Here is a 16,289-nt window from a genome sequence, read left to right as displayed (position 1 = left end):
TTTTCAGATATAGCTCTGGCAAATGTAGCTACGCCTCATAAGAAACAGATATGCTGATGAACTCATTGTTCAAGGCACTGAATTACAGAGAAAAAGTGTTCTTGATCTCTCTGCAGTTGCTTTCTGTTAAAGAAGATACTGTCATCTGCTATCCCTGTCCCTGATTTATTCCTAGTATTTCTGTATTGAAGATTTGGTGATAGTGTATGTAGCAATACATAAGTTCCTGATGAAAGTCTGTGTTCTAATCCATTTAACCATGTCCTACCTCTTTTTAATCGAGATTTTGGTTTCTTTCCACCTCCCCCACCCCCCCCCGCCCCAAAACCAGTTTGGTTAAAGCACAGAAGAGCTACACTTTTCATGACTTAAAAAAAAAAATTTTTCCTTTCTAACTGTGGGGTTTTATTGTTTCTTGTCTGTAACACTGGATTCTTGGCCTCAGAATGGTAGAAAAACACCACCATCCATTTAACTGGCAACATTAAGTTCTTATTTTGTATTTAAATTTATCAAGACGCATACTGCTTCAAGTTTATTGCTGTTATGGTCCTACAAGTTTCACACAATTCACATTGCCTGTAGCTGTCAAATAACGTACAGCTGCTTAATAATAGAGAATAAATATACACGTACTTTGATGTACTTCACTGCTTAAAAGTTTAAAATGCAGCTTTAAATGGGATTTCAAAAACCAGTTATTGAGAGGAGTAATTATGAAAGTAGTAATTTTCTCACTGATGTTATTTTTCTATAATTGAGAGTTAGGTGGTAAGGACATTATGTTTCTTTATATTTTTTTTACCCACATGTAATCTACAAGGACTTTTGATTTATACCATTTTTCTTTTATAATTCACTCTGCTCTGAGGAACTGCAGTCAGGCAGAAGGCTATGAGACTGGAAGAATGCAGACAAACTACAGAGGCATATATAAGCAACCTGACAAGGACAAAGCATTAGAAAAAATAAATAAAAATCTGCATTTCAAATAGACTTGCACCAGGAGTTCTTAAGCTTGTTTCTGGGCTAGGTCACATGGTTAGAGAAAGATTGCCTTGTGTAGTCTGTTTCTGCCCATTCAGAAATTATGCTGACCTTCATTCCTTTCATCATTTTCTAGCATTACAGCAGCAATTACTTACATGGAAAAAGGGTTTAATGTATGTTGTACTTCTTTTAATGCAGTTTAGCATCTGGAAACTTGGAGGAAACAGTCTGCTTCCTAGGGACCACATTTTGAGAAGTGCTGACTTAGGCCACAATCCCATGCAGTCACAAGGCTGCAACTGTACAGAGCTCTTTGCAGATCATTACAGGGGGCTATATAATGTTACGAGTTTATTTTTTAAAGTTGCTTTAATACTATTTCAGGTTCTTATTTACTTTTTTTCCCCATTTGTCCCAAATTGCACATTAATAAAATAGCTGTTTAAGGTTTATCCTCTTTTAGTAGAAATGTAATCAGGTTGCTATGAAGTAACCTAGTGCCGAGAAAAAAAAAAGAATTGTTTGTTTAAAAAGAAAAATTGAAGTTCTCTAAATAACAGAAGTAAAACATTTTATTTACCTTCTTTTTTTGGTCTTAGCTCCTCTCAAATTTTGTATCATTCAGATATGAATCACTGTGACTCATGCCTCTTTCAGAATGTAAAAATAGCAGCATAAAACAGAGTCTCTCCTGCCATCTTTGAACTGTATATCCTGCTGTCAGAGTTTGCAAGCTATTTGGTGGGAGAGGCTGCAAATTCTGAGAGTCAAAGGTAGTTCAAGAGTATCTGTCTTAATGACTTCCTGTGAAACAACACTTACTAGAGGAATACCATCCCAAGCAACAAGAAGCCAAAAAAACGCCTCAAATTGTGCCAAAGCTCAGCCAAGGCCTTTTCTAATTGTTCCCAGCTTATCACAGGCTGTATTTGTCTGCTATAATTAATGTCAGTATCATGAAGTGCGACCTTAGCACAAGGCCAACACTGTTTCTAATGGACGGCAGTGAGTTTGCCTGCTGTTAGGAACTGCAGGAAGGGTTGAGGAATCTGAAGCTGATGTCTAATAAGTGAATTATTCCATCAATTTGCCCTGTGCCTCAGAAGTAGCCTCTAAACTGACAGAAAGTTTCTCACAAGTTGGCTAGTCCATCGCTTTGACCCAAAGCTGGATAACCTGTCAGTCCTGATAGCTGTCCGAACTGCTGCCCATTCTTAAAATTTCCCAGTACTACAGATGCTAAAATTTCCCCTCATGGGTGTTTCAAAAAGAAACAATATAATTTTGAATAAAAGCTGTTTATGAATGGATAAAATTGTTCAACTTTGAAACATGGAAGCCAAGTCTGGTTTCTGGTCTGAAAGGCCAATTAAAAAATAGCAAAGGAGTGTAGTTACAAGCTCAGGGCTGAAAATCTCCTGTTTGACCGTCTGCTAAGGAATTTTATCACTAGGCCAAAGCCAGACTGTGCTGTGCATCTCTTCCCTGTCTTTTTTTAATGCTTGTCAGGTGGACTGTCTAGGTTTGGGAGTAAACCTTTGGTTTATCTTGAATCACCTTAAATCTCCAACTAAACTCAGACTTGCCCCCAGGTGAGACTGAGTCTTAAAAAGCAGCTAGATGGTAAAATATGACTGAAATTGTTTTGTCAACCCCAAGCAAAGCACTCTGTCATTATGAATTCTGAAGTGTGATTTATATAGGATGTAACACTGGCGTTAAGTAAACGTGTGGAAAACTTTTATATCCTGGCCTCTGCTACAGCCAGCTCTTGGCTCTGGAGACCTCTACCAGACTAATTTCAAACCTCTCAGATTTTTTTCTTTCAGGATTGGGCCTGGCAAGAGGCCCCAGGGTCAGGCACAGCTTAGGACAGCCAGGAGATGGGGACGGACTAGGCTGGGCTAGGACTGGAGACCAGTGTCCTTCAGTGTCACTGGAGCTGGGACAGACAGGTGCAGGCTGGGCTGAAGTGGGGTCCCAGGGTAGGACGGAGAGGTCCCTGGTGGAGCTCATAATGGTCGTTGAGGCCCAGAAGTGCCCTCAGGCCTCAGCTCAGCAGCTTGAGGCAGAGCCCTCAGGAGCTGGGCAGGAGGGCACAGAACCCTGGCTGTCTCTCCTCTGTGGTGGGGATGCTCCTGTTTGGGCTGGAGAACCTTGTGAACCCTGTGCTGGATGAAAAACAAGCTCTTTGTGCTGCAGAGAGAGACAGACTGGTGTAATTGCCTTCAGCTGGGGGCTTGCGCTAGGCCGCAGGACTACTGCCACAGCCTTCCCAGCTGCCTGCCAGTGAGAGGACACTGCTGCGTTCTGGGGTAAGCTGATGGTTTGGTGGGCTTTGACATGACAGAATTACAAAGACCTCCTTGCCCTTTGTGCTGCCTGATAAATGAACAGTCTCATTTAATGTTCTGCTGGTCAGTGTCCTGATAAAAGCACAAATATGGTGCCTGCGAGCCGTGTCCGATACAGGGGACGTGAGCACTGACAGCAGTGAAGTTACACTGTGAGGGGGCTTGTCCGTGCATCTGTAAGAATTTATATTGCGAGGATTATGCTTGTTGGGCTGGGAAAGAAAGTACGTGGCCAAATCCTGATCTCAATTGCACGTGTGCAACTCCCAAGGCAGTAGGGCTGCATCCTGCCTCAGCACGTGGCCTTATGAGGTCTTGCATGATTGCAAATAATGTGGATGGCACACTGGAGAGCGAGAGAACAACTGTTCCTTGTTTTGCTCAGCTCTCTGCACTGCAGCATCTGTTTTGCTTCATCTTTTTTTTTAAAAAAACCCACAAATGTTTTTCACTAGGGAGCTGATAAATAACTGTGCTTACATTTTTTTAAAAAGTTTCAGGGGAGATAAAAGTGATTTCTTCTGGTGTATAAAGTCCTCATGTTTGGATTTGAGCATTAATTCACAGATTGTCTCTTATTGTTTTGTTCCCAGCTCGGGAAATCCTATGGGGTATTCTCCCTCAGGAAATCACATGGGGCGATGTCTTAGCTTGATTTATTTTTATTTGTATATTTAACTTTGCACAGAATTGTCTTTCACAGCAGCATGGGGGTTTTTTGGTTTTGTTTTTGTTTTAATGGAGATCTGTATTTCTTGGAAAATTCAGCAAACTGGGGAGTATTTAACAATTTGACAATGAAATTTGTTGTGACTTTGTGGGTGCGCTCGATACTGGGTTGATGGGTGTGATGTAGTAAACCAAGTAGCTATTTTTAAGGGCTGTGGTCAAAAGATTATATTATGTTTTTTCAGTCTTAAAACATCTGCCTCAGAGGAAATGTATAAGCAGAAGCAGGGTTAGCCCAAGTCTAGTCTTAGTACTTCTCTAATACCTTGTGTTTCTCTAGTGCTTTCCGTCCTTGCTTCAAAATGTATGTTTCATGTGATAGATAAAAATTCTTGTAGAGAAGTAGTTTTAGCCCTTTTGTCTTTACTATTCTTGAGATGACTGAAAAGGTTTAAAAATTATCTATCAAAAAGCATATTTAAACTGTGGTGGGGTCTATGTAAAGAGAAATCATCAAAGGTTCATGTTATGACTTCAGAGTTATGACTGGGTAGGTCTTGAGGTAAGCTCAGATACTTTTGTAATAAGAAATTATCTTTTTTCATATATATAGTTTTCCTACTTGCTGAAATGTATACTGTCTTGTTTCTGAGTTTAAGTAAATGTCAGCTTATTGTATTTTTGTTTATCCAGCAATATAAATATACAAATGAACTTAGAAATATACAAATGGATACATTTGTCTCCATAACATTTCATTTTAAGACTGGATTTAACAAGGTCAACAACAAAGCAGGAGAAACAGGGTATGTGTGAAGATGACAGAAGTCATAGAGCTCTCTGCTCTGCTGGGGCTCTCTCCCTGTCAACTTCGTACAACTCATTGCTCTCACTCAGAGGAGCAGAACAGGAAAACATGCTGCTTCTGGAAATTGGTGGCATAAGCACAGGAAGATGGTCACTCCCTCTCCTGGACAGAGAAAGTGACCTGCAATAATTGTCTGTCTGAGAGATGTACCTGCCTGGTTGGTTGGGATGGAGACTGCTGCATGTTCGCCTTGCTTTATGGTTGCATGCGGACAGTGGGCTCTGAAGTGATGTTTGAAGTAAGCTCTTGCCTGTCTGAAGTTGTGAGCAGTTTTTTGAAATGATAGGGTTAGGATTGGACCTTTTGAAATTTACTGAGATAATGTGATTGAATCAAAGCCAAGATTCTAGTAACATCAGAGAATACCAGGACAGAGGGCCTTGTGCGGGGAACAAAAGTAAAAAGAAAAAAGGGTTACACCAAAATAAAGAGTAGATTCATTGGAAGAGGCATGTGAAGTGGAGAACAAAACCAGACCATGAGATCTGTGTATTTTCCAAATGAGAAAACAATTATAATAAATGCACCTCTTCCACACACACCCATACCCTCTGCCCCCCAAACAAACAAATAACAACCCTCCTACCCCGCCCCATGTCACTGATGATTTCTCAGGATTGCTTTTCTGCATTAAGCAGTTAAAGCAGTATTGCAGTCTAATTGCTGTGTGAGTAGCTTGTGGTTTTTGGATAGGTTGGTGACTGGAAAAGGACATGATCTATGTGATGATGGGTCTGAAACATGGTCCCTGCTATGAAGACTGTAAAAGTTCTCTGTTCTGTGGAAGCCTTGTTGTATGACCTTTAAAATGAAAAATCTTTTAAATTCCATGACTAAGTAGAAGCAATTTTTAGCTACTCTGAGAAAGGTGTGTGTTTGTTTACATCATGGTACAAATGTGGTTAAGTGCCTGAAAGACTTTGTGTAGACTCGACTTTATTAAAACACTGATTTTTCTTTTTATAACTTTTATCTTTCTGTCAATATTTCTGACTGACTTTATTAGAATTGTTTCTCAACTGTCTTTTTCTCCAATAATTCCTTCACCATTATTGGACTGTATATTTTTCATTGTGTGGAGCATAATATAAGTATTAGGTACAGAAGTGCATATTATTACTTTAAACTCTCTGGGTGACAAGAATTAATTACAATTATAAATTATTGCCTAAGTCTCCTGTACTACAGTGAAATGCTGGCATTGGATAATTAGCTGGTGCTCATCTGTGTGTTCAGTTTTGGATAGTCCAAAAAAGATTTGATGTTTCCTTTCCTAAATAAATAAAGCCAGCTATGAACTGTCACAAAATAACAGTAGTTCTTAAGGGCTAATCATTACCAGCCCTTGTCATGGGGTTGTGATGGTTTCATGAATTCTGCTTCAATCAGGGAAAAGTATGCTTAAGTGCCAATAAAAGTTTTTATGCTGCTATGATTTCCTCCTGCCTCATCTTCCTCCTCCCAATTTATGGTTTTATTCCACTATCTCTGTTCCTAAGCAACGCTGTACATGCTTTTAATGCAAATGTCTTCAAATTCTCTGACAGTGAGGCAGAATAACATCAGGTTGATTTCCTGATTAATATATGCCACAAAGAAGTGCTGTGCACTCCAAAACCCAAGGATGATGGCTGGGAAGCTGCCTCCTAGCATAACAAAATAAAGTATTTAATTTTTTCATATTTTCTAGATTGTCTGGTCTGTATTTAAAACAACCTTTCCAAGCACATGGGTCAAATGCTTAGTTCTGTCATTCTGACTTGATGGGTTCTGTGTTGAGCCGCCCAGCTGACTGCACAATGCCTATGTCATGATGATGCAGGTAGTTTTCTTGTGGCTGCATGCTCTATTTTCATCTCTGTACAAGAGGAGATAAAATGATTGTTCAGATGTTATTTTTGCTCCATTTCTAAAATTAATGGTAGCGTGGAAGACTCTAGAACTGAGTGTTATCTTCTCATTCAAGGCAATAGTACAAGTCCAGCTGGTGTCAGTGTGAACAGGATTCAACCAGTGTTCATGCTCATTTGATAAATCTCTTTTGCACGCCACAGTACCACTCCCCATATGCTTACAGCTCCTCGGTATTGTGACTTGCAGGTGACTGTGTATTTGTGTCTTCCATAATCTTAAAAATGCAAAGTCTCATTTAACAGGCTAGCAATTATAATCCTGTCCATACAGCAATACCATCTCAGGTAGAAACAAGCTGGATTTCAGTACAGCATTACAGAAATCATAGGAGGGGTGTTTAGAAGGCAGTGTCTGCTCACAGGAACAGCTGTGACAGGGTTATGGCCAATGTTTGCAGAACTGCTTTGACTTCTCTGAATGAATGGCAATTCTTGCTATTACGAAGTGGAATTGGAAAGTCAAAATGCAGAATACCAAAGGCTTTAAAGTATACTTAAATGCATGTTTGCAACTTTGATTCCTGTAATGCCTGAAGACTCATACTTTTCAAACAGCCTGAAGTAATATTGAGTCTCCAGACAGCTTCTGCCTTTTAGAAAGGCTCTTAGTTTGAAATCTACCCATTTTAAATATAATTAAAGTAATAGTGGGTAATGCAGCTCTAGGAATCACATCTACCTTGATCTGTCTTCAAATGTTTCTTGTTCAGTGTATGTTTAATTTTTTTTCCTTCTGTTTAAGAAATATTTTTTCTCCTGTTTCTTAGAGGCCCTCTGAAGCAGAAATAAATACTGAAATGACTGCTGGCAAAATCCTGTCTAATGTGCAGCCAGCAGAATGAATAGTAGACCAGAAATCTAGTCTAAATTTAAAAATAACGTTTAAGCCGTAATTCAAAACTTGTGTATAAGAATGTTTGTTTGTTTTCAAATTTGGCGGTGACCTCCTGAGAGAATTGCACTATGCTTTTGGGAAATAAAACTTTTCCCAAATTTAAAGCATATAGAGAAAGTCTTATGTTCCTTTGTTTTCTGTCAAAACACACGTTTAAAAACCATGTGGGACTAACACAGTTACAGAACACATCCTTAGTACTGCCCATGTGGTTTTCTCCCCTGTTATAGTGAATTTAACAGCTATGCATGAAATACTCTCCATGGGTTAGGACAAGAACATATAGTAGAAAAAACAAAAGATAAATGTAGACATGGTAAAATAATACAAGGCTATGCCAAACAGAAATAAGCCATAGTGTATTGTGGATGTGGATGTGGCTTTGAGCAACCTGGCCTAGTGCAAGGTGTCCCTGTCCATGGCAGGGGGGTTGGAACTAGATGATCTTTAAGGTCCCTTCCAACCCAAACCATTCTGTGATTCTATGATTCTATGATTGTAGTGCTTATTTGCAGCACACTGGAGTGCAGCAGTAGCACATAAATAATATGTGCTGGTTGGCAGTCAGTATTATATATGATCAGTAAATGCAATGCTACAGGCATTGCAGGTATTTCACTGTAGGGGAAATAAGGGATGTCCCCATCTATGGTACTTTTTTTCAGGATGTCATTGCCTTCATGGCTATATTGGGCCAGAGGAGTAAACTTTATTTGTAGTAAGTGGACTGGATTCTATTAGTGTTTTGCTGGGCACACTAACATTCTCTGCAAGTTTGAATGTTGGGGCTGATGATCTGCTTGTAGCTGGAAGTTAAGAAACTTTGCAGTGTCGATCAGCTTCTCCTGTGACATAGGCAGATCATCAATCAAGTGATATCGCAGGAGAGATAAAGGCATGTTGTGTCACGGAATAACCTTGTCATAATATTTGAATTGGCAGAAAATGCAGCCTTTAAACAGCTCCAAGATAAGCAGTAAAGTGTAAGGAAAATTTTACCTTGCATGTAAAGTTTGCAGTCTTTTTTTGGGCTGGAGGAGAGAGGTCAAAATTGCAATATGCATTTAGATTTTTTTTTTTATTGTACTGTATACTTTTCTAGTGTCCTGACAATATTGTGATTCAGTTCCACATTTAAATCCAATGCATACCTGTGGGTCACATTAATGAGTGTTGATGATTTGGCACTGATCTGTCAAGCTCTTGAAACATATTTGATACGCACATTAGTGGTGAGTCCCACCAGAAAACTGAAGTTAGATGCTTAAAGAGACCATAGGTGAAAGAACTGCAGAAGCCTATCCCATGGTGGAATATTATCTAGACTTGAGCAGTAAGTACAGTGTATTTTTCCAATAAACATTTAAAGTTTTCTTTGATTAACAAGATACTGAGCCACAAACCTTGTTGATCAAAACAAAATTACATGCAACCTCAGAATTTGTGGGTATGAGCTGTACGCATAGTGTAAATTATCATTTAGAATCCAGCATTCTCATCAGATTGTACCTTGTTCTCCTACCTGAGCTGGGAGTTAAAGCTAAAAACAGAGTTACTTGTAGGTTTAAGAAACAAAACTTGGAAGAAACAAATTAACCATATGGTGTGAGGATTAAGTTAAGCCAACATTTATTTTGGATTGTTTTAATATTTTCAGTATTTCAAAATACGGTCAGTCTGATGCAGATGTTTCTGTGAAAAATGCTTATTTTTTTTGCACAGTTATGTTAGACAAACCTGTCTAAAATATGATAAATTTTCTGGAACAGAGCAGTGCATATTTATTACCTACTGTCTACTCTCACATAAAAATTACAGATGACAGTATAGAGAGCTATCCTAGACAAGCAGAGAAATTCAAGAATACCAGGAATGTAGTTCTGCTGGATTTAACATGTATACACTGCACTGTATAGTCAGTCTAGTATACAATGTAAGGCATGTCTTTCTGCATGCTTCTTCACATTACTGTCTAGGGCATTTCTACCCCAAAACTCAGGTTCAGCATTAACAAATCTCTAGTATGTGAAATTACATCTCGTGTATATTTATTATGACCTGTCTTTGAGAGGTATCCTGCAAATAATACATATTCACTCACGTTACAGGTGCTCTTATACAGAAAGAGGGCTTTGGGTCTGCAACTCTGTCACATTTGGAGGGTTTTTTAACGTGCAAAAGTGAATACTTATAAAAGCTTAAAGCTACTTAAATGAATAGAAGCTTGTGAAAACAAACTTAATATTCTAATCTTTCATAGCTGTTCAGCAAAATTAAATATACATATATAGTATATTTGTGTGAAATGATTTTATTTAGTTTCTGGTTTGGGTTGAGGTTTATTTGGCATCTTTGTATGTTGTGTGATAAACTAAGCGTGAGGAGGAGTTTGGCTTAGGTAGGCAAAGCTCACATAAGTCTATATGCAGCACATAGTTAAATGCTCAGGAAAGGAAGACAATCCGATGGGTTTCTAATGCATAATTTAACTTTTTTTTCTGAAAGAAAAGTCAGTGCTGGCAGATCAGCTGCTAGTATCTTACACATGTCCATTGACTAAACCACTTTTGGTTATTCATTCAATTTCACAAAAATACTTGAGTTTACATTTGCTTGAGAATATTAGTTGGAAATTCTTGAAGGGTATATGTGGGTTTCCTCACTCATAACATAAAACCTTGCACTATTTTCTTCTCTATTTTTTGCTTTCTCATTTTCATTGAGAGAGAAGCTTTATGGTCACCTCGGTTTAATTTTTTTTTTAAATTTTTTAATGGCAAGGTGAAATATCTTCACAATTTTGTATTTGTTCAGCAACAGTCTTTGCTTTCCACCCTATTCTAAAAATTTTTCACCTTCTGATTTGGCTGTAAAGCTCCAAGGGATTGTATGTCCCTTTGTACGTATACCTCCTCCTGCACCAGGACCTGTGCTTGATAGTAGCCTCACAGCATTGTCAATATCTAAAGCTGAGGATTAATTAAAATACATAGAAAATAAGTAAGTTATTCAGTACATAAGCTGTAAGAATGTCATAGGCTGAGCCTTTAACTGTTTCTCAGTTTTTTCCAGTGTGTGACACTATAAAGCAGAGTATGAAGTGAGGTTTACTAGGGATAAGCAAGGTGAAATTAAATTTGCTTTCATACAAATTGAAAATGGCAATATGTGATCCATTCTACCATTTTTTGGACAAAAATAAGAAAAAGCACCAATCCCTCTTATTATACTGGAAGCTGATCCTGTTTGCAGAGAAGCCAGTATACAATGTGGCACTGCATAGAAACACCAAAGCTTATTCTAAATAAGTGGATAAATTTACATTGAATACTTGGCTACAGGTAGCCTTAGTGTGGCTTTTCAGGGCCATTAATGGTAATGTAATGTCACCCTGTATTTGACACAATATTCTGGGTAAATCTGTCCTTATAATTTAATTTAGCTTCTAAAAAGTTATGCCTAAATTCTGCCTTAAACTCTAACCTGCATATAGGAAAATTAGTATTTTATTGAGTACCCATTCCAAGGAAACTTTATTAGCTTAGCCAGTTCTGGGAAACACAAGTGAATTACTGAACTTCTGTTCTACATGCACTTTTGGAGCTTGCTGGGTATCCTTTCCACTGTGAATGGCAGGCATAGACTGTTCATCTCAAGAGTTAGACTTCGGATTGGAAGGAATGAGGAATGGTGGTATTAAATATTACAGTATTAAAGAGAAATACTTTGGTAAGGATGATATTGCCTAAGATATATAGCTATAAACTGATAGTAGTGTAGTATTTACAGTAATACAGAAGCATCTCTCTCTGCTTTGGGTGGATTAATACAGCAGGGGAGGTGGCTTTCACAAAGACATCCATTGATCACATGTATGTTTTCAGTAATACTTCAGACAATGAAAGTTCTTATATAATAGTAGTAAACAATATAAAACTATTTCTGTTGAAATAGAAAACACTAACACCCATCACTTCACACATTACAGCTGCACGAAAACATTTAAAAGAAAATATCTGGTTCTTGTTACTTCATTTGTCATGTACTTTTAAAGCTGCTGGCCATGGTACTAGTCCCCCCCAAAAGATCGCGCAGTGCTGTTCTCGGATGTGATCTGTACCCATGTCTTGAGTGCCTAGCCGCTTCCGCAGAACTCACCAGTGACAATGAGCTTGACAGCTCGGCCATTAACATTGAGGGTTTGTTGGTTCAGCCTTGGTCGTGAGGTCGCTGTTGAAATGGACTCGATGATTGATAGAACAGCCTCATCACTGGGCACAAGCTGGTGGGATGCTGATCTGGCTCAGCCTGTAATGTGATGTAGAAGAGCAGAGCTGGAGACGCTGACCTTGTGAGCAGGGTAAGAATGGTTCTGTATGCTCCAGACTAAGCAGGATGTTATTAAGGAACTTAAAAGACTCTCTCAAAACTTTCTGGAAGATTTTACTACTTAGCGGAAAGATTTATTCTTAGTTTTTTTGGGGTTTTTTTAAGTCCATTGCAAAAATAAAATTTAGTATTTACATTTAACACTAAATATTTCCAAAATCAGCAAGTCCCTGCTTTAGGCCTTCTTCCACCCACTCCCAAGTATTTCTCCTTTCCTGTGCAAACTTCTCTCTGCGAATACTTGCATTTCAGTATATTTGAGAAGGAGGTCAGGAAGATACAGCATTGCTGAACCTAAGCAAGCAAAACTAAACCAGTCCTGGGAATCCTACTGTATTCTCTGCTGCTGTCACAGTTTCAAGTAGATGATGAAAACCATCACCTAAATAGTAGTTATGGTAAAGTAAAGGACTTTTGGCCTTGTAATTACTCTGCAACATCTTGATGTAAACATGAGGCAAGTGTTAAGATGAGAAGCCAAATTAATCCCTATTGTATCTGTAATTGTTTTGTTAGAATTTAAGCTAACCAGTGCAGATTACATAGTATGATTTAGGATAGGCATATAGCAGGCAAGCAAGTAGAGCAGAGCATAAGTCATATAAAGTACTATGGCACAGTAAATAGAAATAAATATTATGCATGTACATGTCAAACATTATGTGATTTAGTAATTATTCTGCCAGCAGAAAGTAAGTATTCATTCAAACAAGTCAACGGAGCATGACTGTGATAGGAGTAGTGATCCCTGTATTTAGGGCTGGCTGTATGCTGTCCCCATTAATACTGGCTTGAGTTCCTCACACCAGAAGAGTATAGACTAGTGGATTGTCAAGTATTTTACTTTGGTCATCCTGAGAATGAAAAGCACTTCAGATACTTCTTTTTGAAATAATAGCTTACTACTGCATCTTAATTAACTTTGTGTTCTGTAAGATAGTGAGAGTTTGGTCTTAAGCATACACAGCTAGTTCTTATTTTGATATTAAGATGACTCAACCCAAAGTTCCCCAAAGATGGTAAAGTCCTATAAAGCTAGGTCTTACTCCCTCCTCCTCTGTTGGCAAGGAGTAGGTTCTTGCACCAAAGGATACTCCGGCCATCTCCTGCCTGCCCCTCAGTAGGGACCGTGTAGCCAAAGGCCCACAGCAGCAGCCAGATCCTTCACTCCATCACACTGCTGCTGTGCACACCCCATGCACAGGTCTCCACCCCAGTATTTTCAGCAAGTAGGTGGGCAGGGGAGCGTAAGGGTCACCAACAATGTGTTTCTCAGCACCTGCACTGGCTGCAGCTAGATGCATGATGGAAGTGGTTTGGTGGTTGTGCTGAGGGAAATGGGGAACCTTCAGTTGGCTGCCAGCTTGGGGCTTTGGGGGGGATGCCTGAAACTGCAGGATGTGGCTGTACACAGTAACTCGGTGCTCTGAAAGTTTGCTTTCTGCTGCTGCCCAGTTAGAGTTGCTGGGGAGTGTGATTTCTGGATACTTTTCAGTATATATTGATATTTTTTGTGTGTTTGTTTGTTACAGAAACACTAAATTAAGATCCACTATACCTGGCAGCTGATGACTATTTTCCTGCCCCTTAGGAGAAAAAAAATTTCCCAGCATTATTTAACAGCAGCTTTGCCCTCCACTTTCTTTGCCTATCAATTCAGGGTCAGTCTAGCCTTTGCAGCACACCATCTGCAATCCCCTCCTGCCTTTCCTGCAGCAGCCCAGCAAATGTGTATGCTTGTGCTTTTTCCCATGGCGCAGGTAAGCACAGGTGGCACATGCAGCTAGGCTACAGAGTTTCTTAAAAATGTAGGATCTGGCACGAAATTATCAGAATCACTAACCAATGGCTTCTGTTCTCTGCTGTAATACCGTCATTTTTATCATTCAGGATCACTACTGATTCTACTTCGTTTTCTTCTTGGTGATATATGAGTCCTTTCAGCTAAATACTTAGTTATCACTTGTGCAAATATGCTTTCATTTTTATTTTTATACATATATATCTATCTTCTCTTTGGGATGGCTCTTGTGGTAATGCAATCAATGTTTTGCAAATGAGCTATCTGTTGGGGTCACTGGGGATACTGGATGTCAGTGACCAAAGGGATCAGCAGGCGATGAGGAAATGCTTGCTTAGCCCCTGTCAAGGAAAGCGTCCGTCTGGGAGGCCATTACGTTTGTATCACATTTCTACAGGAGTTTTGCCCCAGGAGAGGATCTCCAGATCCATCAGGAGACAGGGAAATATTACTGTCTCTTCTAACACCTTTTGACACGAACCCCAGGGTTGTGGCTGCTTCCAGCAGGCTGCAAGCACAGCCTGCTGGGCGATGCCCGAGAAGCTCCCAGTGCCGCTCAGCACAGGCCCATGTGCCCATGCACAGAGCTCTGTACAGGTAAAGGGTGAGCTCCGTCAGGCCTTGTCTGCTTACTGAGGCACCGCTCCTTACCTGGACGCGATTTATGATGCCCGGGACTAGTGCCATATTCATTTTTAAGGAATGGCCATCTCGCATGTAAGGATAGATAGAAGCTAAATATAAATTGTTATATATTACAGGAGTAATTTAACTGTGTCTTTAAATGACACATTCAGGTTTCAAATTTTGAGAGAATAGCTTGCAATTAAGTTAACTTAAACCTTGAATGAAAGAACATTTTTTTTTAACACGCAGCTTTAGAATTTTCAGTGAATCCTCACAGTGCCTTGTGACATATGTAAGTAGAGATTGTTCCCATTTTAGTAGAGACTGTCCCAGTTTTGCAGCTGAAAGAACAAAGGCAAAACTGAAGAAACTTGCCATAATGTAAGTGAATGAAAGAGCAGGAAGAGGCACAAAATTCCCAGACCTGGTTCTAGTCCCATTTTTTAAGTATTAAACTACAGAATAACTTTTTTGTTGTGTTTTGATTTAAAATGATTTCCTAAAGCAACAAAAAATTTTAAATAGTATTTGTGTATATGCAAGAGACTGATAATAAAAAAATATAGGTAATCCAGCCACTTGCCACCTGAGACAAAGCCACATTAGATGTATAATTTTGAAAATTTTAAATAATGCAAATTCTCAAGGGTCATGTAATTTTCTACATGATATATGTAAAGGTTTGGAATTTTTCTTAAGTTTTGTTATGTCAAAAAGTATTTATGGACTCTTTTATCTTTGAAGACAATACACAGGTGTGACCTAAGAATAAATATTTTCTGGAGCTCATTATTTGAGGTAAAAAGGATGTATGAGGATATCCATAGTTGTAACTTCCTACCGTGCTTATTGCGTTTTTCCTTTCCTTTGTATGGATTTGGAGCCAGACTTTTGTTCTGATTTATGCTAGTATAAATTTGATTTCATTCCATATGCATAATAAAAGGTCCTAGAGGGAGCAAATACTCTACGTAAAAAAAAATAATGTTTTGTATAAATGGAGAATAATTCCATAAAAGCCAAGGGTCAAGTTTGGTCTCAGGTGTTTTGTGATGTGACTAAAAGCGTTACTAGTTAAACTATAATATAAGCATTGTCACATTTTTACTTATCAGAAAGTGAGTTTAGTAGAAGACCAGGAATTTGAAAAATTGAGTGGATTTGATTAGTTGGCAGTTTCTCTCATTGAGTGCACTGGTTATTATACAAAAATAGCTTGAAGTTTTCTGATCATCTCTATCCCAAAACTCACGTCTTCAAATACAGAATTATACTTTTAGTCACACAGACTATGGAGTCAACCCACTCCATAAGTAATGCTCTTCAAAGTCTGTGTGACATATCATGAGGAAAGGTTGAGTGAACCCCATTTTGTGTGTCTGTGTATGTATATGTAGGTGTATTTCAAACAACTACTGAAAAATACCCACTGGGATATAAATGTACAGTTATGAAGCAAAGTTTGAAATCTATGAGTAAGAGTATAAATCTAAAAATATTTCTTCTATATTAAATAAATAAATCTGCATTTTATTACATCTATAATTATGAAAGAATTGCCACTTTAAAAATAAAAAATAGTAGCATAACTCAGAATGAGACAAATTTCAAGTACCTTAAATTTTCATTCGAGTTTAAAATTGGGCCTCTATATATAGCATATATTTGAAAACATACTATAAATATGATGATATGACATTTACATCATTACAAAAACAAGCGGCATGAGTCCACCAACTTGAACAAAGTCTGGAATAGCTCATGTATGTGCGAAACAGGTCTT

Source organism: Eurypyga helias, unplaced genomic scaffold (assembly GCF_000690775.1).
Source record: "Eurypyga helias isolate BGI_N326 unplaced genomic scaffold, ASM69077v1 scaffold36018, whole genome shotgun sequence".
NCBI lineage: Eukaryota > Metazoa > Chordata > Aves > Eurypygiformes > Eurypygidae > Eurypyga > Eurypyga helias.
Note: the sequence above shows the minus strand (reverse complement) of the source record.